At 55.1% G+C, this 21,431-nt stretch overlaps 1 protein-coding gene across 1 annotated transcript in view; it reads right to left on the bottom strand.

Moving 5' to 3' along the window:
• Nucleotides 1–21,431, bottom strand: part of LOC134524591 (M1-specific T cell receptor alpha chain-like) — a 292,071-nt gene that overhangs the window by 155,918 nt on the left and 114,722 nt on the right. The window lies entirely within an intron of this gene.

Raw genomic sequence — 21,431 nt, 5'->3', positions numbered from 1 at the left:
CGGGCAAAAGGGGCTGTGTGGCTGTAGGAGCCTCCTCGGCCCTTGCTCTGCAGCAAGTACTGCAGGGGTCCACCGGGACGCTGCCGATACCAGGCCACGTAAAGATAGGAGGCGTTGGAGCTGTAAGTGCATTGCAAGGTCCCAGTATTCCCTGCTCGCCACCACACTGCAGGCCTCGTTGCTCGGATCTCATCACCCGCAAATGCACCTGAAACAAAAACAGAGCTGTTCCCCCACTGCTCTGCTCTCACTGGCACAAGGAAATGGCTCTTGAGACATTGCTGTTGCTGAAGCCCAAGGGAATGTCCTGGATGCCCCATGGAAGAAGGGGACCAAGGGAAGGCAGAGAGGGGCTACAAGCTGGCAGAGTGGCCAGGCTGGTTGGGTCACAAACACAGTGAAACACCTCCAGAGAATAAAACATTCCATTTGGAACTCAGGAGATGGAAACTGGCAGTGCTGCGAAAGGAGCTCTTGTAAAAGGACAGGTCTACCTACAGTGCACAGTGCTGGCCCCTCTCTCATTGGAAGAGTCCGGAGCTGACCCCGCACTCACCTGCTCTACAGAATGTGTGCCCTGGGCTAGGCATCAGTAGGTTTCTGCTAAAGCTCAGACGGATTTCCTGTCTCCGTGTCAACGGCACAGAAGTAGCGGGCAGAGTCCTGGGGCTGCAGGACACTCAGGGACAGAGAGGACTCGGACCAGAAACTGTCCCGGGACACCGTGGCTCGTCCCTCCACCGCTACACCATACTTCTTTCTACCCCAGTAGCTGACGAAAGACACCCACTCGGGTCTTCCCCTGACTGCCTGACGGTACCACCGAACTGCAGAACTCCCGAAGGTGAAGCCGGATCCGCGGCAGGAGAGGCGCACGGAGTCCCCGGGCACTCGCAGCCCTCCGCCGGCCTCCACCAGCCTCAGCTGCGCCCACACCCCTGCGGACGGAGAGCGCAGGCAGCCGGGCAGCGCGCCACCACGGCCCCACGACGTTCCCCCGCCGCCCCGGCGCCCCCCGCCCCGGCACAGCCACAGCCGCCACCCGCCTCTCTCCCGGCAAAGCCCCGCGCCCGGGGCAATGCCCCGCCTGCCCCCCTCGGGGCTCAGCCGCGCCCGCTCCCACACTGCGGCCCGACCCGCCGCCCCAAAGCCTCCCCCGCCCCCAGCCTCGGCCTCTCCCTCGCCTGCCCACCCCACCCCACCCGCTCCACGCTTCCCGCTTCCCCGCCCAAGCCGACAGCGCGCCCGGCGGGGGAGCAGCCGCAGCCCCGGGACCGGGACCGGCCTCGCCGATCTCCACGCCCAGCTCTCACCTGCGGGCCCCAAGGCCAAGGCCAGGAGCCACGGCCCCAGTCCGGCCGCCATCGATGCCTTGCTGCGCCGGGGACGGACGGCGACCGAGGGCCCGGCGGGAGCCGCACAGGAGCTGAGCAGGAGCCGCGCTCGAACCCGCTTCTGCCCGCCCCTCCGGCTAGGCCCCTCGCCGGGGCAGCGCCCATGCTTCCGCCCGCCCCCAGCACGCCCGCCCCGGCCCAGCCCCCGCTGCCGCGGCCCCTTTGGGGCAGGAGAAGGGCCGGCGCGGGCAGGGCCGCGAGGGCAGGGCCAGGAGGAGCGCGGGGCCCCGGCACACCGAGGCTCCTGGCCCGGGGCTGCCAGCGCGGCTCCGCCGCTCTCCCGCCTCGTCGCCCTGCCGAGCTCTGCGCAAGGGCGTCGGCGCCTTGGCCGCCCGCAGCCGGGCCCGGCCCCAGCCCCAGCGGCAGGCACGGGCCGTCGGCCCGCAGCGTCCCCTCGCAGGACCCTCCCCGTGCCCCGCACCCCCAGCCCGCCCTGGCCTCACTCCCAGCCCCTGCCCGCGGAGACCAGACACACAGAGGGCTGTGCTGCCATCCACAGGGACCTCCACAGGCTGGAGAAGTGGGCTGACAGGAACCCCCTGCAGCTCAACACGGGCAAGAGCCAAGTCCTGCACCTGGGCAGGAACAACTCCCTGCACCAGGCCAGGCTGGGGGCTGCCCACCAGGGAAGGACGTGCTCAGAGAAGGACCCCAATGGTTCTGGTGGACAATGTGACCATGAGCCAGAAATGGGCCCTTGTTTCAAAGAGGGATAATGGTGTCCAGGGCTGCAGCAGGAGGAGTGTTTGCAGCAGCTCAGGGAGGTGATCATTCCCCTGTACTCAGCACTGCTGGGGTCACTCCTGGAGTACTAGCTTCTCTTCCTGGAAGCGGAGTACAATAAAGAGCTGGATATACTGGGGAGAGGCCCGTGAAGGGTGATGGAGATGATTATGGGTCTGGAGCACCTCTTAGATGAGGAAAGGCTGAGAGAGCTGGGACCGTTGACCCTGGAGAAAAGAAGGCTTGGAGTGGGGGGAGATTCATCCCATCAATGTATAGAAACATAGAACTTGAGAATCATAGCATGACTTGGGTTGGAAGGGAAGTTTAAAGGTCACCATGTCCAAACTCCCCTCCAATGTGCAGGGGCATCTTCATCTAGATCAGGTTGCTCAGAGCCCTGTCCAGTCCATGGAAATAATTCCAGGGATGGGATATCTACAGCCTCTCAGGGAAACCCATTCCTGTGTGTCCTTATCCTCATCATAAAACATTTCTTCCTTCTATCTGTTCTTTTAGTCTAAATCCATTACCCCTCATCCTATCACTACAGGCCCTACTAAACCCTCTCTCCCCATCTTCCTATAAGCTCCCTTTCTATATGGAAAGGCTGCAATAAGGTGTCCCCAGAGTTTTCTGTTCTCCAGGCTGAGCAACCCCAACTCTCTCAGCCTGTCCTCACAGGAGAGGTGTTCTACCCCTTTGATCATTTTTGTGACCCTCCTCTGGTGCTGCTCCAGCCACGTCCATGTCTTTCCTGTGCTGAGGACTCCAGAGATGGATGCAGAACTCCAGGTGGGATCTCAGCAGAGCAGAGAAGAGGGGCACAATCACTTCCCTTGACCTGCTGCCCACGCTTCTTTTGATGCCACCCAGGATACAGTTGGCTTTCTGGGCTGCAAGCACACCAGTACCCACAAGTCCTTCTCTGCAGCGCTGATCTCAATCCCTTCATCCCCCAGCCTCGACTGATACCAGGGGTTGCCCCAATCCGGTGCAGGGCCTTACACTTGGCCTTGTTGAACCTCATGAGGTACACATGGGACCACTTCTTGAGCTTGTCCAGGTCCCTCCGGATGGCATCCTGTCCCTCAGGCATGTCAATCACACCACTGAGCTTGGTGTCATCTGCAGATATGCTGAGGCTGCACTCAATCCCACTGTCTATGTCATTGATGAAGACATTAAGTAGTACTGGACCCCATAAGGACGCCTGAGGTATACCACTCGTCATTGGACTCCATCTGGTCTTTGTTCTGCTGGACAACTTGACCATGAGCCAGAAATGGGCCCTGTGGCAAAGTGGGATAAAGGTGTCCTGGGCTGCACCAGGAGGAGAGTTTGCGTCAGCTCAGGGAGGTGGTCCTTCCCCTCTACTCAGCACTGCTGGTGTCACACCTGCAGTATGGGCTCCACTGCTTGGCTCCCCAGGACAAGAGAGAGTTGGGCATACAGGAGAGAGGCCAGTGAAGGCCAAGAAGGTGATAATGGGACTCGAGTACCCCTTCCATGAAAAAGGCTGAGAGATCGGGGATGCCTTACTCTGGAGAGAAGGTTCAGGGGGATCTCACTGATGTATAGAAACAGAGGAAGGGAGGGGGCAGGGAGGGCAGGGCCAAGCACTTTTCTCTGGTGCTCAGTGACAGGTCACGAGGCAATGTGCAGCCTTATGTGACACTTTTTCACTGTCAGGGTGACTGTGCACTGGCACAGGTTGCCCAGAAAGGCTGTTGGTTCTCCCTGCTTGGAGATATTCAAAAGCTGTCCGGAGATGGTCCCCGGCAACTGGCTCTAGGAGGCCCTGCTTGAGCAGAGGGTCTGGATAACCTCCTGAGGTGCCCCCCAACTTCAGGATTTCTATGAGTCTGTGAAAGGCTCACGGGCCCATTCACGACTTTGTGATATGTGCCAGGGCAGAGGGGAAAAATGAAACTTGGACTTTACTACTCCCCTGATGACTTCCAGGAACAGCTTTTTACAGGACTGTTGAGGAAAACGCACTTTCCTCTTTTGGCTACAAGATTTAAAGCTGGAACTCAGGAGAGTTATACAGGACTCACTCAGGAGTGATACAAAAATGTCATATGGGTGGGTAAAAGAGGAGCACGCGGAGGACTCGGGAGAGGTATTCCGCATGGTTATGTTTGCTGTATTTGTGGTGTTCAGTCTTCTGATAGATCTTATGGTTCTTCTGTAGAGTTGCAGACACAGGTACATGCACATGTGAACAGGTTGTACAACCCCCTGCACAAACCCAGAGCCTGGCTTTGGAAGGATGAGGAATAACATGCATCCGCATTTGACCACTTGACTGGCTGCTTCCTGGAGCCCGAGAAGCGTACTGCTGGCCACAGCTTGTTGCTGGAGGCAGGGCTCCTGGACTGAGCAGAGGGCAGGGAATTCAATGGGGAAATGACTGTTAGAGCCCCTCCATTTCTCCATCACAACCACCTAACAGTCACTGCTGGAGGGCTGCAGGGCATACATGGCAGCATGCTGGCAGCGCATGAGGTCATGAGGAGAGACTCGAGGTCTTCCCCCCAACCAGGACGCAAGAGTATTCCCAAAGCATTTCCAGACCCACAAACTGTCTCTTAAAAGCTCGGGCTGGCCGTCAGGCCTGATGCTGTCCTTTCATACTCCCCAGGAAGGGCATTAGAAAGTGCAGCAGAAGAGGAGCCAGTTTTGCTCCTAAGATGGCAGAAAAGTTGAGGCCGTAAGGGACCTCTGAAAAGGTCTGGTTTAACTCTCCTGCTTGAAGCAGGGTCAGCAAGAGTAGGTGTACTCGATTTGTTTGTGATGGAGTTAATTTTCTTCAGAGGCACCTGTCTGGGCAGCTGCAATTTTTTATGGCAAATACCGTGTTGATAACACACCAAAGTTTTAGCTGTTGCTGAACGGTCTTTACACAGTGTCACTGCCTTCTTTGTTTCTCGTGTTGCCCATCAGCTGTAGAGCTGACCACTCAGGAGAAGAGCCTGAGGAGTAAAAAGTGGCAGAGAGGAGGTGGTACGAACTGGCCGCAACCCCCATTCCCCATCCCCTATATGCCTCTTGGAGGGAAGAGGTAGAGAAGTTGGGAGTGAAGTTGAACCCGGGAAGAAGCGTGGGATGGCAGAAAGGTGTTTTTAGATTTGTTCTTATTTCTCACTGTCCTACTCTGATTGGATTGATAACAGATAAAATTTATTTCCTCAAGTTGAGTCTCTTTGGCCTGTGAAGGTAACTGCTGGGTCATCTCCTTGTGTGTTTCTTGACCCATGTGCCTTTCATTGTGTTTTTTTCACCCTGTTCAGTAGAGGAGGGGGACTGACAGAGTCACTTGTTGGGCACCTGGAGGCCAGCCAAGGTCAACCCATCACACCTTGTCTACTTCTTCTTCCCGATCAGGTGATCTGTAGTAGCCACCCACTACAATGTCACCCCTCCATCTACTATGGTACAGGAGTAAGCTACCACACCGCCTCTCCATGATCCAACATCTACAACCAAGCCACAGAGGTAAAACTGGGCCAGGCTGGACAGCAGCCCAGACAATGTGTAATAACCAGCACGTCACTAGACAGTCTCTGAAGTTCCCGCAATACATCCTCCTGCATCATAAATACTTATCTTCACCGCTTTTGACTGCAAGCACGCCAAAGTTTTCTTTCCTGCACCTGCCAATGCGTGACATAAACATCTGGTTAGTGGCTGTTAGAAAGAAATGCTGAGAAGTCTGTACTCCCTATCAGTTGGGTTTTGGCTCCACGCTGCTGCAGAGCTGCTCCAGGCTGAGCCTGGCACCACAGTAATACACTGCTTCATCCCCTTGCTTTGCTGCCTGGATCTGCAGGGTGAATCTGTTCTGGGAGCTCTCCACTGATCCCTTAACGCAACCCTGGATATCTTCTCCAGAGGCATCACCTTCCCGGTAAATCCATTCCAGAGAGCCACGTGGCCCCAGCCGGTACCAGGACATGTAGTACTTGCTCATACTGTCCCCACTCATGCTGCACTGGAAGGTGACTCCATCTCCCTCTCACACGGCCAGTTCCCCAATGTGCTGCTCCAAGGCCACCTGGCCAGTGACTGCTGCAGTGAGGAAGAACAAGCCATGATCGCTCCAAGATTCAGAAAAGGTCACGGCATTGCTGGTGGGGACATTGGGATAGCACTGGACTAAATTTGTTCTCTTTCAACCCAACTGACAAAGATGAGTAGAGGAACTGAGCTGGTACCAGGAATCAGGGCTCATGAGGAGAGAGACACCACCTTTCCCTCCCTCCTTTTCCCTGTCAGACAAGAAGTTGTTTTTGATTTTCCGATTTGGTGCAGGAAGGTTTTGCATGATGGAGGACAAATCCCTTTGTCTTTCCCAGGCTGTGATGGTGAGGAATTTACTCTTCTGTCCCTGATACTGCTCGGAATGTGCACAAGGACCTCTCACAGGCAAGTGGGGCTTGGATCCTATGCTGACATCCTCAACCTGCTCTTTGCAAGGACAAAGCATTAGGCCCAAGGATGGGGGTGTACCAGGTAGTTTCCCTGCCTGTTCCCACACTGCGGAGCAGCCACACTGGATGGAGGTGCCTAAATCGCAGCTAGAAGAGGAGGAACTCATCTCCCGCTGTGCTCTGCAGGGATCAGTGGGGAGGTAGAGGCGGGGTGCAGGTCAGGCTGCAAGTGGTTAGCACAGCTCTGTGGCGAGCAGAGCACAGGAGCATGCTCAGTTCCTGGGAGGCGTCACCCCTTCCTCTTCCTTTTGCTTACCTATGATGGGCAAGAACCCCACGCACAGGGCAGTCCACACGGCCAGGCCCCACTCTGCCTCGACTCTCTGTAGCTTGTCTCCGCTGGCAGAACAGCTCTGCCCACATCTGCCCTGTCTGTGCCTCTGTCACTGCAGTCAGTCCTAGTCCCTCCTGGTCCCTCCCTCGGTCTATGACAACAGCGAAGGCGAGAGGTGGGGGCTGGAGGAGCAGAAGAACCTGAAGCTGTTGGTGAACTCTCGGGTGTCTCTCATCCTGCAAGCTGCAATACCAGAGAGCTCGCTTGGCAGGAAAACCTCTAGTGGGCAAAAGGTGGCATGTTGCTGTAGAGCCACCCTCGACCTTCCTCTGAGGAAGGACTGCAGTGTTTCTGCTGGGATTTTGGAGCTGGCCCGGCGGGCGGCAAGTTGTCCTCCCAGGGCACCCTGGCTCCTTGCTGCTTGTGAGCTGCTGCTCCTGGATGGGAGCCACTGACCCCTCTACTCTTGTGGACAGGGCGCTCCATGGCAGACGTGCTCCTCACCCTGCTCTTGCTCAGCACCCTACTCCTCCACTCGCTCCCTCGTGCTGACATTTCTCCAGCAGCCTCTTCCCACCAAAGCCTTCCCAGATGCCCCCAAGCAGCAAAGGCAGCAAAGGGCAGGGGAGATCCAGGATTTGCTGTGCACTGAAGCTCTGGGGTACATGTGCAGGTTCAAGGCCCCCAGCTCATCCCCCAAAACTCATGTGCACAGGACTGAGCAGGGACCAGGCTGTTGGGGCTCCTCAGCAGAGCAGGGACACTCCCTTCTCCATTCTTACCCTACTCAGCAGGAACCCAGAGCTCCCCCTAGGACCTTTGTAGCCACAGGAGAGGACACCTGCTGAGCCCTACAGTGTCACTGTTTTGACTGGTACTACCATTTTGGGATGCCCAAATTCCATGCTGCCCCTCTGCAGACTCTCTGAGTCTTTCCCCTCCTCTTCCTCTTCATGTGTGCTCCAATCTGGCCCCTTAGGGAAGGGATCCAAGACGGTGGGAAGGCGAGTTGCAAGATGGTAGAGGAACCCATTGAACCTGGAGGTGGTCTAAGGTGCCCTGAGACACTTGGAGCTGCCCCAGCATGGTAGGATACCCCAGGTTCCCCACAGCCCCCAGATCATATCTTCCTTGTTGGGAGTCCTTCCACAAAATTCTATGCTGGACCTCAGTGTACACGCTTGAATATATATGCTGGACCTCACGTACACACATGAATATATATGCACAGAGTGCCAACACTTCATGCACAAGGGAAAAGGTGCCCTGCAGCTCAGCTCCTGCTGTTTGCCTGTTCTGGGGCTCCCTGATCAACATGAGCTTTAAAAGCTCAATTCAGCTGTGGTTTGCCATAATCAAATCTTAGTTCTTCAATGCTTGTTGTGCTGCTTCTTAAACAAACTGCTTTCTCTGTTGCTTTCTTCTGGGAAAGACTGAGAAGAATGGAAGAAGGATATTAACTTGTTCATGGTTTTGTGTGTGCTTGTGAGATACTCTGCTGCTGCTGCCACAGCACCTCTGTGCCCCTTTCCAGGAAAGCCAGCCCAGGCTACTCCTCAAAAGCCTTTTTGCAGCCAACCATGAAAGACCTGGCTGAATTTAACACCCCTCCTTATTTTCTGCCCCGGCTTTGCCTGTCTTTCAAGCACTGTGCCCTTTTTCCAGCTCTCTGGTGCTGCAGAAATACGTGGCCATGTCTGCAGCTGATGGCGAGAGCACTTCCAGCAACAGCTGGTTCCTGGAGGGGTCTGCAGAGCTGGTGACTCGTGTCTGGAAGAACGAAGCAATGTGCTGAAGTCCCGTGAAAGGATACAGCAACGCTATGTGCTGCAGGTCTCTGCCAGGAGTCTGACGGATCCAGTCCCAAGCGTAGCTGCTATCGGTGACGGGTACACCAGAGATGCGGCAGGCGAGCGTGAGTGACTCTGAGACCTTCCCTACCACGGGGCCAGAGGCCTCTATCTCCACCTGAGAAAGGGCACCTGCAACCCCAGGAGACAAGGATAAACAGGCAGGAACAGTTCAAGCAATATCTTCATGTACTCCACCACTTCCCTGGGCTTCTGCCTGTGATCTCTGGGATCCAGAAGCTCCAAACACACATGCTCACAAGCTCTTGTTCCTGTTAGAATCTCAGATCTGGGAGACCTCCCCATTCTCCCAGTGGGCTCCCAAATGACCCTCTGTACTTTCTGTATTTCCTCTCCTAGCTACTTAGTGAGTGAATAGTGACAACTGGACTGAGCGGACCTGAGCCGTGCCCAAAACCTGAGCACGGCTATTACCACACCTCAACAGTCAGCCATGACAGGGTACACACAATGGAAACAGCAAACCTTGTTTCCAAAGATGAAGCAGTTTCAGAGTGTGACAGGAGTGAGGATTGGCATGAGACATGGGAAGAAGGCAAGCAGAAGGGGTAATGCTTTGCAGACAGACCCAGATAAAAGAGATAAAACGTTTCCATCATGACCAAGCACCAATGTAGTTACATCATATGATGTAACTACAGAACTCTCCGACAGCAGCCCTGAACCACTGTGAGATTCGACTCCATACCAGGGGTCAATACTGGCTCCAATCCTGTTGCACATCTTCATTATCGATCTGGAGGACTGCACAGAGTGTGCCCTCAGCAATTGTGCAGATGACACCAACCTGGGAGGAGTGGCTGATACAACAGGGGGTTGTGCTGCCATCCAGAGGGACCTTGGCAGGCTGGAGAGATGGGCTGACAGGAATCTGAGGCAGTTCAACAAGCAGGAAGGCAAATTGCTGCACCTGAAGAGGAACAACCCTGAGCACCAGGACAGGCTCTGGTCACCCAGCTGGAAAGCAGCTTTGCAGAAAAAGGCCTTGGGGTTGTGGCAGACACCAAGTTGGCCATGAGCCAGCAATGGACCCTGGCAGCAAAGGTGGCCAAAGGTATCCTGGGCGGCATCAGACAAAGTGTTGCCAGCATGTCATGGGAAGCGATCCTTCCCCTCCCCCATGTGGTGTCAGCCCTGATGCAGGTTCTTATCTTTATTCAGCTCCAGGTGCTGGGTAACTGTTGTGTTGCTGCATTAACCACCTAATCAAACTGTTGTTACTCCTTCACCTCTCACTCAGCCCAGCAGGATGGCCTGAACCTGGATGTGGAGGAAGGATGAGACACTTCTGGGAGAGATACCTGACTGATGACATAGAGTAGGAACAGGTTTTTCCAGACCCTGCTTAGATTTGGATAATATTGGGCATGTGGGGCAGTCCACGTAGTCTCCAGAATCAGAGCGCTCGCATCCCATCTGCAGTGCCTGATCCTGCTACGGCTACCGGGAAGTCCCTGAGAAGGAACTGAATATCATCTGTCTTGTGAGTGCAGTGTACGTGCCCTTAATCCCTCCTACACTCCAAACAGTTGAGAACGACAGCTAGCAGTTTCTTCAGAGCACGCAAAACATTGCAAGGAGTGCCCGGAGGACTACAATTGGGAGGGGGAATTTGACTCTCCCTCTGCACAGTCAAATTCGGAAAGCCCACTCACAACTGGTCAGTCTGCTGGTGGCACAGCACATCCACACATTGGCATCCTCGTCTGTCAGACTGAAGCAGCTGCCTTAGCAGCATTGTCAGTCTGTAGAGCACGGGATGCTGGGAAGGGACAGGATGACATAGTCTCTCTATGCCATGGTATGCAACTGGCTGTTATAAACCAGAAACAGCACACTTTTGAAATGACTGGCCCAACGGTGACAAAAGACTGCTGGGCTGCTAGCTGGCTTCTCTGCTTAGGAGATCGCTCAGGAGCTGTGGGCCATGGGGCCACAGAGACGGCCCCCATGATCTTTGGGGTTTGGCAGCTGCAAACACACATGCTCAGAAAGTCTTGCCCCATTATATTCGCAGGCCTGGGAGAGAAGCTCCCAGTCAAAACCAAACAACCCAGAACAAGAGAAAGCGTTCAGACAATGTGTGAGCCAGACGAGACCAAGGGGGAAATACTGGAAGCTCAGACCTTTTGTAAGATGCCTCTTCAATCCTCCCTCAATGTCTGTGAGGACTCTAAAAGTCAAAACATCTCATGCAGATTGGAAGGCCCATTTTTGTCCTTCCTGGTTCATTTTTCATGACAAATTCACTACCTTGGAGTTTCCTTCTTTCCCTTTGACCTCCAGAAATGACTTCTTGTGTGGGCACCTTGATAAATTCTTGCTTTTCTCTCTGGACTATGAGCTGGAGTTTGAAAGGTAAATCTGCATGGGAACCCAATGTTTATGGGTGCTGAAAAGGCAGCCCCCAGCAGACTGAGCAGTGCTGCTCAGCCAGGTCCATGTGAGGGACTCAGGTGTGCTGTTCTTTGGGTTAAACAGAGAAGACAGAGATGAAGAGATGAGAAGACGATGAGGAGGAGAGATAGTAGAGAAGAGGCGAGGCGAGGCGAAGCACGGAGAGGATGCTGGAGGGAAGGGAGGCCATCCACAAGGACTTGGACAGGCTTGAGAAGTGGGGTCGTGTGAACCTTATGAAGTTCAAGAAGGCCAAGTGCAAGTCCTCTGTGTGAGATGGGGCAATCCCAAGAACAGTACTGGCTGGGCAGAGAACTGGTGGAGAGCAGCCCTGAGGAGAGGCACTTGGGTGTGTTGGTCAATAAGAAGCTCAACACAACCCAGCAATGAGCACTTGCCTTTCTAGCCAACTGCATCCCGGGCTGCATCCCCACAGCATGGCCAGGAGGGCAAGGGAGGGGATTCTACCCCTCTACTCTGCTCTCATGAGACCCACCTGGAGTACTGCATCCAGCTCAGTGGATGCAGTACTCACCTGGACCTCCTGGAGCGAGTCCAGCAGAGGGCCATGAAGATAATCAGAGGGCTGGAGCACCTGTCTCCTATGAAGACAGGCTGAGAGACATGGGGTTGTTCAGCCTGGAGAAGAGGAGCCTCTTGCGAGACCTTGTAACTGCCTTCCAGTGCCTAAAAGAGGCCTACAGGAAAGATGGGGAGGGACACTTCATCAGGGAGTGAAGCGATAGGATGAGGGTAATGGTTTCAAACTGAAAGAGAGGAGATTTAGATTAGATATTAGGAAGAAATTCTTGACTGAGGTGGCAGTGAGACAGTGGAACAGGCTGCCCAGAGAAGCTGTGGATGCCCCATCCCTGGAGGTGTTCAATGACAGCTCAGATGGGGCTTTGAGCAACCTGGTCTGGTGGAAGGTCTCCCTGCCCAGGGCAGGGGGGCTGGAACTAGATGATCTTGAAGGTGCCTTCCAACTCTAACCATTCTACTGTTCTGTCATTCTACCTCCCACAATAACCTTCTCCATATTTTTAGCAGGCACTGAAGGGAGACTGAGAAGCCTGTAATTACCAGGCTTTACCTTCTTTCCCTTCTGGAAAACGGGGATAACATTTGCCAGCTTCCAGTTGTCTGGGGCCTCTCCAGACTCCCAAGGCCATTGAAAAAGAACAGAGAGAGGTTCTGTGATAACATTGGCCAGCTCTTTCATACCCGGGCATGAATGCCAGAGGGACCCATAGATTTAGGTGCCGAAACAATGCAGATGAAATACTACAAACTGACCCCAAGCCCCATTTCCAATTGGCCCCTGTGCATCCTGGGGAGAGGAAGGGAATGCAAGAGTGAAGCTGAGCCTGGGAAGAAGGATGTCAGAGAGGGAGGACGGTTTTTTTAGGGTTGCGGTAATTTTCTATACTCTCCATTGCACTGTATTGTAATTGGCAATCAAATAAATTCCTGCAGTGTGCAGGACAGGCCACAAACACCTGCCATGCACAGTGATAAGCCCTCACTGCTGGAAACAGCTATGGGTGACCTCACACACATCACAGCACTCCCCTGGCCCATTGCTCTTGCACCTGGGCTGGGCCCCAGCAGGTTTCTATTAAAGCTCAGCTGGATTTCCTGTCTCTGGGTGAACAGCACAGAAGTAGCGGGCAGAGTCCTGGGGCTGCAGGGCATTCAGGGACAGAGAGGACTCGGACCGGGAATTGTCATGGGACACCGTGGCTCGACCTTCCACTGTTGGCCCGTACTTCTTCATAGTACCCGAGGGTCCAGTGATGTAGGACACCCACTCGAGACCACCACCGGGGGCCTCACGGTACCAATAAACGAGGTAATACTTGAAGTCAAAGCCGGATCTGCGGCAGGTGAGGTGCACGGAGTCCCCGGGAGCTCTCAGCCCTCCGCCGGCCTCCACCAGCCTCAGCTGCGCCCACACCCCTGCGGACGGAGAGCGCAGGCAGCCGGGCAGCGCGCCACCACGGCCCCACGACGTTCCCCCGGCGCCCCCCGCCCCGGCACAGCCACAGCCGCCACCCGCCTCTCTCCCGGCAAAGCCCCGCGCCCGGGGCAATGCCCCGCCTGCCCCCCTCGGGGCTCAGCCGCGCCGGCTCCCACACTGCGGCCCGACCCGCCGCCCCAAAGCCTCCCCCTGCCCGGCCTCAGCTTCGGCCTCTTCTTCCCCCGGGCAAGGCGAGCGCCACCAGACACCGCGCCCGGAGCGGGAGCAGCCGCAGCCCAGGGGCCCCGGTACGAGCAGCGCCGCGGGCTGGCAGCCCCAGCCCCGGGCCCGGCCCCGGCTCTCACCTGCCGGCCCCAAGGCCAATGCCATGGACAGGAGCCACGGCCCCAGCCCTGCCGCCATCGTGCCCTGCCGCGTCGGGGCCGGACGGGGCCCGGCGGGAGCCGCACAGGAGCCGAGCGGAGCCGCGCTCGGGCCCGCTCCTGCCCGCCCCGACGGCTCGGCCCCTCGCCGGGGCAACGCCCATGCCTCTGCCCGCCCCCAGCACGCCCGTCCCGGCCCCCCGCTGCCGCGGCCCCTTCCGTCAGGAGAACGGCGGGCGCGGGGCAGGGCCGTGGGCAGAGGAGGAGCGCGGCTCCCCGGCACACCGACGCTCCTGAACCGGGGCTGCCAGCGCGGCTCCGCCGCTCTCCCGCCTCGTCGCCCTGCCGAGCTCTGCGCACGGGCGTCGGCGCCTCGACCGCCCGCAGCCGGGCCCGGCCCCAGCCCCAGCGGCAGGGACGGGCCGTCGGCCCGCAGCGTCCCCTCGCAGGACCCTCCCCGTGCCCCGCACCCCCAGCCCGCCCTGGCCTCACTCCCAGCCCCTGCCCGCGGAGACCAGACACACAGAGGGCTGTGCTGCCATCCACAGGGACCTCGACAGGCTGGAGAAGTGGGCTGACAGGAACCCCCTGCAGCTCAACACGGGCAAGAGCCAAGTCCTGCACCTGGGCAGGAACAACTCCCTGCACCAGGCCAGGCTGGGGGCTGCCCACCAGGGAAGGACGTGCTCAGAGAAGGACCCCAATGGTTCTGGTGGACAATGTGACCATGAGCCAGAAATGGGCCCTTGTGGCAAAGAGGGATAATGGTGTCCAGGGCTGCACCAGGAGGAGTGTTTGCAGCAGCTCAGGGAGGTGGTCCTTCCCCTCTACTCAGCACTGCTGGGGTCACTCCTGGAGTACTAGCTTCTCTTCCTGGAAGCAGAGTACAATAAAGAGCTGGATATACTGGGGAGAGGCCCGTGAAGGGTGACGAAGATGATTATGGGTCTGGAGCACCTCTTAGATGAGGAAAGGCTGAGAGAGCTGGGACCGTTGACCCTGGAGAAGAGAAGGCTTGGAGTGGGGGGAGATTCATCCCATCAATGTATAGAAACATAGAACTTGAGAATCATAGCATCACTTGGGTTGGAAGGGAAGTTTAAAGGTCACCATGTCCAAACTCCCCTCCAATGTGCAGGGGCATCTTCATCTAGATCAGGTTGCTCAGAGCCCTGTCCAGTCCATGGAAATAATTCCAGGGATGGGATATCTACAGCCTCTCAGTGAAATCCATTCCTGTGTGTCCTTATCCTCATCATAAAACATTTCTTCTTTCTATCTATTCATTTAGTTTAAAGCCATTACCCCTAGTCCTATCACTACAGGCCCTACTAAAACATCTCTCCCCATCTTCCTATAAGTTCCCTTTCTATATGGAAAGGCTGCAATAAGGTGTCCCCAGAGTTTTCTGTTCTCCAGGCTAAACAACCCAACTCTCTCAGCCTGTCCTCACAGGAGAGGTGTTCCACCCCTTTGATCATTTTTGTGACCCTCCTCTGGAGCTGCTCCAGCCACGTCCATGTCTTTCATGTGCTGAGGACTCCAGAGACGGATGCAGTACTCCAGGTGGGATCTCAGCAGAGCAGAGAAGAGGGGCACAATCACTTCCCTTGGCCTGCTGCCCACGCTTCGTTTGATGCCACCCAGGATACAGTCGGATTTCTGGGCTGCAAGCACACCAGTACCCACAAGTCCTTCTCTGCAGCACTGATGTCAATCCCTTCATCCCCCAGCCTCGATGGATACCAGGGGTTGCCCCAACCCAGTGCAGGGCATTACACTTGGCCTTGTTGAACCTCATGAGGTACACATGGGACCACTTCTTCAGCTTGTCCAGGTCCCTCTGGATGGCATCCTGTCCCTCACGCACGTCAACCACACCACTGAGCTTGGTGTCATCTGCTGAGGCTGCACTCAATCCCACTGTCTATGTCATTGATGAAGACATTAAGTAGTACTGGACCCCATACGGACCCCTGAGGTATACCACTCGTCATTGGACTCCATCTGGACTTTGTTCTGCTGGACAACTTGACCATGAACCAGAAATGGGCCCTGTGGCAAAGAGGGATAATGGTGTCCTGGGCTGCAGCAGGAGGAGAGTTTGCATCAGCTCAGGGAGGTGGTCCTTCCCCTCTACTCAGCACTGCTGGTGTCACACCTGCAGTATGGGCTCCACTGCTTGGCTCCCCAGGACAAGAGAGAGTTGGGCATACAGGAGAGAGGCCAGTGAAGGCCAAGAAGGTCATAATGGGACTCGAGCACCCCTTCCATGTAAAAGGCTGAGAGATCGGGGGTGCCTTACCCTGGAGAAGAGAAGGTTCAGGGGGATCTCACTGATGTATAGAAACAGAGGAAGGGAGGGGGCAAGGAGGGCTGGGCTAAGCGCTTTTCTCTGGTCCTCAGTGACAGGTCGCAAGGCAATGTGCAGCCTTATGTGACACTTTTTCACTGTCAGGGTGACTGTGCACTGGCACAGGTTGCCCAGAAAGGCTGTTGGTTCTCCCTGCTTGGAGATATTCAAAAGCTGTCCGGAGATGGTCCCGGGCAACCGGCTCTAGGAGGCCCTGCTTGAGCAGAGGGTCTGGATGACCTCCTGAGGTGCCCCCAACTTCAGGATTTCTGTGAGTCTGTGAAAGGCTCACGGGCCCATTCACGACTTTGTGATATGTGCCAGGGCAGAGGGGAAAAATGAAACTTGGACTTTACTACTCCCCTGATGACTTCCAGAAACAGCTTTTTACAGGACTGTTGAGGAAAACGCACTTTCCTCTTTTGGCTACAAGATTCAAAGCTGGAACTCAGGAGAGTTATACAGGACTCACTCAGGAGTGATACAAAAATGTCATATGGGTGGGTAAAAGAGGAGCACGCGGAGGACTCGGGAGAGGTATTCCGCATGGTTATGTTTGCTGTATTTGTGGTGTTCAGTCTTCTGATAGATCTTATGGTTCTTCTGTAGAGTTGCAGACACAGGTACATGCACATGTGAACAGGTTGTACAACCCCCTGCACAAACCCAGAGCCTGGCTTTGGAAGGATGAGGAATAACATGCATCCCCATTTGACCACTTGACTGGCTGCTTCCTGGAGCCCGAGAAGCGTACTGCTGGCCACAGCTTGTTGCTGGAGGCAGGGCTCCTGGACTGAGCAGAGGGCAGGGAATTCAATGGGGAAATGACTGTTAGAGCCCCTCCATTTCTCCATCAAAACCACCTAACAGTCACTGCTGGAGGGCTGCAGGGCATACATGGCAGCATGCTGGCAGCGCGTGAGGTCATGAGGAGAGACTCGAGGTCTTCCCCCAACCAGGACGCAAGAGTATTCCCAAAGCATTTCCAGACCCACAAACTGTCTCTTAAAAGCTCTGGCTGGCCGTCAGGCCTGATGCTGTCCTTTCATACTCCCCAGGAAGGGCATTAGAAAGTGCAGCAGAAGTGGAGCCAGTTTTGCTCCTAAGATGGCAGAAAAGTTGAGGCTGTAATGGACCTCTGAAAAGGTCTGGTTTAACTCTCCTGCTTGAAGCAGGGTCAGCAAGAGTAGGTGTACTTGATTTGTTTGTGATGGAGTTAATTTTCTTCAGAGGCGCCTGTATGGGCAGCTGCAATTTTTTATGGCAAATACCGTGTTGATAACACACCAAAGTTTTAGCTGTTGCTGAACGGTCTTTACACAGTGTCACTGCCTTCTTTGTTTCTCGTGTTGCCCATCAGCTGTAGAGCTGACCACTCAGGAGAAGAGCCTGAGGAGTAAAAAGCGGCAGAGAGGAGGTGGTATGAACTGGCCGCAACCCCCATTCCCCATCCCCTATATGCCCCTTGGAGGGAAGAGGTAGAGAAGTTGGGAGTGAAGTTGAACCCGGGAAGAAGCGTGGGATGGCAGAAAGGTGTTTTTAGATTTGTTCTTATTTCTCACTCTCCTACTCTGATTGGATTGATAACAGATAAAATTTATTTCCTCAAGTTGAGTCTCTTTGGCCTGTGAAGGTAACTGCTGGGTCATCTCCTTGTGTGTTTCTTGACCCATGTGCCTTTCATTGTGTTTTTTTCACCCTGTTCAGTAGAGGAGGGGGACTGACAGAGTCACTTGTTGGGCACCTGGAGGCCAGCCAAGGTCAACCCATCACACCTTGTCTACTTCTTCTTCCCGATCAGGTGATCTGTAGTAGCCACCCACTACAATGTCACCCCTCCATCTACTATGGTACAGGAGTAAGCTACCACACCGCCTCTCCATGATCCCACATCTACAACCAAGCCACAGAGGTAAAACTGGGCCAGGCTGGACAGCAGCCCAGACAATGTGTAATAACCAGCACGTCACTAGACAGTCTCTGAAGTTCCCGCAATACATCCTCCTGCATCATAAATACTTATCTTCACCGCTTTTGACTGCAAGCACGCCAAAGTTTTGTTTCCTGCACCTGCCAATGCGTGACATAAACATCTGGTTAGTGGCTGTTAGAAAGAAATGCTGAGAAGTCTGTACTCCCTATCAGTTGGGTTTTGGCTCCACGCTGCTGCAGAGCTGCTCCAGGCTGAGCCTGGCACCACAGTAATACACTGCTTCATCCCCTTGCTTTGCTGCCTGGATCTGCAGGGTGAATCTGTTCTGGGAGCTCTCCACTGATCCCTTAACGCAACCCTGGATATCTTCTCCAGAGGCATCACCTTCCCGGTAAATCCATTCCAGAGAGCCACGTGGCCCCAGCCGGTACCAGGACATGTAGTACTTGCTCATACTGTCCCCACTCATGCTGCACTGGAAGGTGACTCCATCTCCCTCTCACACGGCCAGTTCCCCAATGTGCTGCTCCAAGGCCACCTGGCCAGTGACTGCTGCAGTGAGGAAGAACAAGCCATGATCGCTCCAAGATTCAGAAAAGGTCACGGCATTGCTGGTGGGGACATTGGGATAGCACTGGACTAAATTTGTTCTCTTTCAACCCAACTGACAAAGATGAGTAGAGGAACTGAGCTGGTACCAGGAATCAGGGCTCATGAGGAGAGAGACACCACCTTTCCCTCCCTCCTTTTCCCTGTCAGACAAGAAGGTTTTTTTGATTTAACGATTTGGTGCAGGAAGGTTTTGCATGATGGAGGACAAATCCCTTTGGCTTTGCCAGGCTGTGATGGTGAGGAATTTACTCTCCTGTCCCTGATACTGCTCGGAATGTGCACAAGGACCTCTCACAGGCAAGTGGGGCTTGGATCCTATGCTGACATCCTCAACCTGCTCTTTGCAAGGACAAAGCATTAGGCCCAAGGATGGGGGCGTACCAGGTAGATTCCCTGCCTGTTCCCACACTGCGGAGCAGCCAGGCTGGATGGAGGTGCCTAAATCGCAGCTAGAAGAGGAGGAACTCATCTCCCGCTGTGCTCTGCAGGGATCGGTGGGGAGGTAGAGGCGGGGTGCAGGTCAGGCTGCAAGTGGTTAGCACAGCTCTGTGGCGAGCAGAGCACAGGAGCATGCTCAGTTCCTGGGAGGCATCACCCCTTCCTCTTCCTTTTGCTTACCTATGATGGGCAAGAACCCCACGCACAGGGCAGTCCACACGGCCAGGCCCCACTCTGCCTCGACTCTCTGTAGCTTGTCTCCGCTGGCAGAACAGCTCTGCCCACATCTGCCCTGTCTGTGCCTCTGTCACTGCAGTCAGGCCTAGTCCCTCCTGGTCCCTCCCTCGGTCTATGACAACAGCGAAGGCGAGAGGTGGGGGCTGGAGGAGCAGAAGAACCTGAAGCTGTTGGTGAACTCTCGGGTGTCTCTCATCCTGCAAGCTGCAATACCAGAGAGCTCGCTTGGCAGGAAAACCTCTAGTGGGCAAAAGGTGGCATGTTGCTGTAGAGCCACCCTCGACCTTCCTCTGAGGAAGGACTGCAGTGTTTCTGCTGGGATTTTGGAGCTGGCCCGGCGGGCGGCAAGTTGTCCTCCCAGGGCACCCTGGCTCCCTGCTGCTTGTGAGCTGCTGCTCCTGGATGGGAGCCACTGACCCCTCTACTCTTGTGGACAGGGCGCTCCATGGCAGACGTGCTCCTCACCCTGCTCTTGCTCAGCACCCTACTCCTCCACTCGCTCCCTCGTGCTGACATTTCTCCAGCAGCCTCTTCCAACCAAAGCCTTCCCAGATGCCCCCAAGCAGCAAAGGCAGCAAAGGGCAGGGGAGATCCAGGATTTGCTGTGCACTGAAGCTCTGGGGTACATGTGCAGGTTCAAGGCCCCCAGCTCATCCCCCAAAACTCATGTGCACAGGACTGAGCAGGGACCAGGCTGTTGGGGCTCCTCAGCAGAGCAGGGACACTCCCTTCTCCATTCATACCCTACTCAGCAGGAACCCAGAGCTCCCCCTAGGACCTTTGTAGCCACAGGAGAGGACACCTGCTGAGCCCTACGGTGTCACCGTTTTGACTGGTACTACCATTTTGGGATGCCCAAATTCCATGCTGCCCCTCTGCAGACTCTCTGAGTCCTTCCCCTCCTCTTCCTCTTCATGTGTGCTCCAATCTGGCCCCTTATGGAACGGATCGAAGACGGTGGGAAGGTGAGTTGCAAGATGGTAGAGGAACCCATTGAACCTGGAGGTGGCCTAAGGTGCCCTGAGACACTTGGAGCTGCCCCAGCATGGTAGGGATACCCCAGGTTCTCCACAGCCGCCAAATCATATCTTCCTTGTTGGGAGTCCTTACACAAAATTCTATGCTGGACCTCAGTGTACACTCTTGAATATATATGCTGGACCTCATGTACACACATGAATATATATGCACAGAGTGCCAACACTTCATGCACAAGGGAAAAGGTGCCCTGCAGCTCAGCTCCTGCTGTTTGCCTGTTCTGGGGCTCCCTGATCAACATGAGCTTTAAAAGCTCAATTCAGCTGTGGTTTGCCATAATCAAATCTTAGTTCTTCAATGCTTGTTGTGCTGCTTCTTAAACAAACTGCTTTCTCTGTTGCTTTCTTCTTCTGGGAAAGACTGAGAAGAACGGAAGAAGGATATTAACTTGTTCATGGTTTTGTGTGTGCTTGTGAGATACTCTGCTGCTGCTGCTGCTGCCACAGCACCTCTGTGCCCCTTTCCAGGAAAGCCAGCCCAGGCTACTCCTCAAAAGCCTTTTTGCAGCCAACCAGGAAAGACCTGGCTGAATTTAACACCCCTCCTTATTTTCTGCCCCGGCTTTGCCTGTCTTTCAAGCACTGTGCCCTTTTTCCAGCTCTCTAGTGCTGCAGAAATACGTGGCCATGTCTGCAGCTGATGGTGACAGCACTTCCAGCAACAGCTGGTTCCTGGAGGGGTCTGCAGAGCTGGTGACTCGTGTCTGGAAGAACGAAGTGATGTGCTGAAGTCCCGTGAAAGGATACAGCAACGCTATGTGCTGCAGGTCTCTGCCAGGAGTCTGACGGATCCAGTCCCAAGCGTAGCTGCTATCGGTGACAGGTACACCAGAGATGCGGCAGGTAAGCGTGAGTGACTCTGAGACCTTCACTACCATGGGGCCAGAGGCCTCTATCTCCACCTGAGAAAGGGCACCTGCAACCCCAGGAGACAAGGATAAACAGGCAGGAACAGTTCAAGCAATATCTTCATCTACTCCACCACTTCCCTGGGCTTCTGCCTGTGATCTCTGGGATCCAGCAGCTCCAAACACACATGTTCACAAGCTCTTGTTCCTGTTAGAATCTCAGAACGGGAATTGTCCTGGGACGCCATGGCTCAACCCTGCATCGCTGCTCCATAATATGGTTTACTTCAGGCCCAGCAGATGGGCACCAAGTCGAATGTGCCACCTGGTGCCTGACAGTACCACCAAACATCATGAAGCTCAAAGCTGTTTAGCAGGCACTGAAATGAGACTGAGAGGCCTGTAATTACCAGGCTTTACCTTCTTTCCCTTCTGGAAAATGGGGATAACATTTGCCAGCTTCCAGTTGTCTGGG

The sequence above is a fragment of the Chroicocephalus ridibundus genome, chromosome 17 (genome assembly GCF_963924245.1).
Source record: "Chroicocephalus ridibundus chromosome 17, bChrRid1.1, whole genome shotgun sequence".
In the NCBI taxonomy this organism is placed as follows: Eukaryota; Metazoa; Chordata; class Aves; order Charadriiformes; family Laridae; genus Chroicocephalus; species Chroicocephalus ridibundus.
This window is presented reverse-complemented; position numbering and strand designations above follow the sequence as displayed.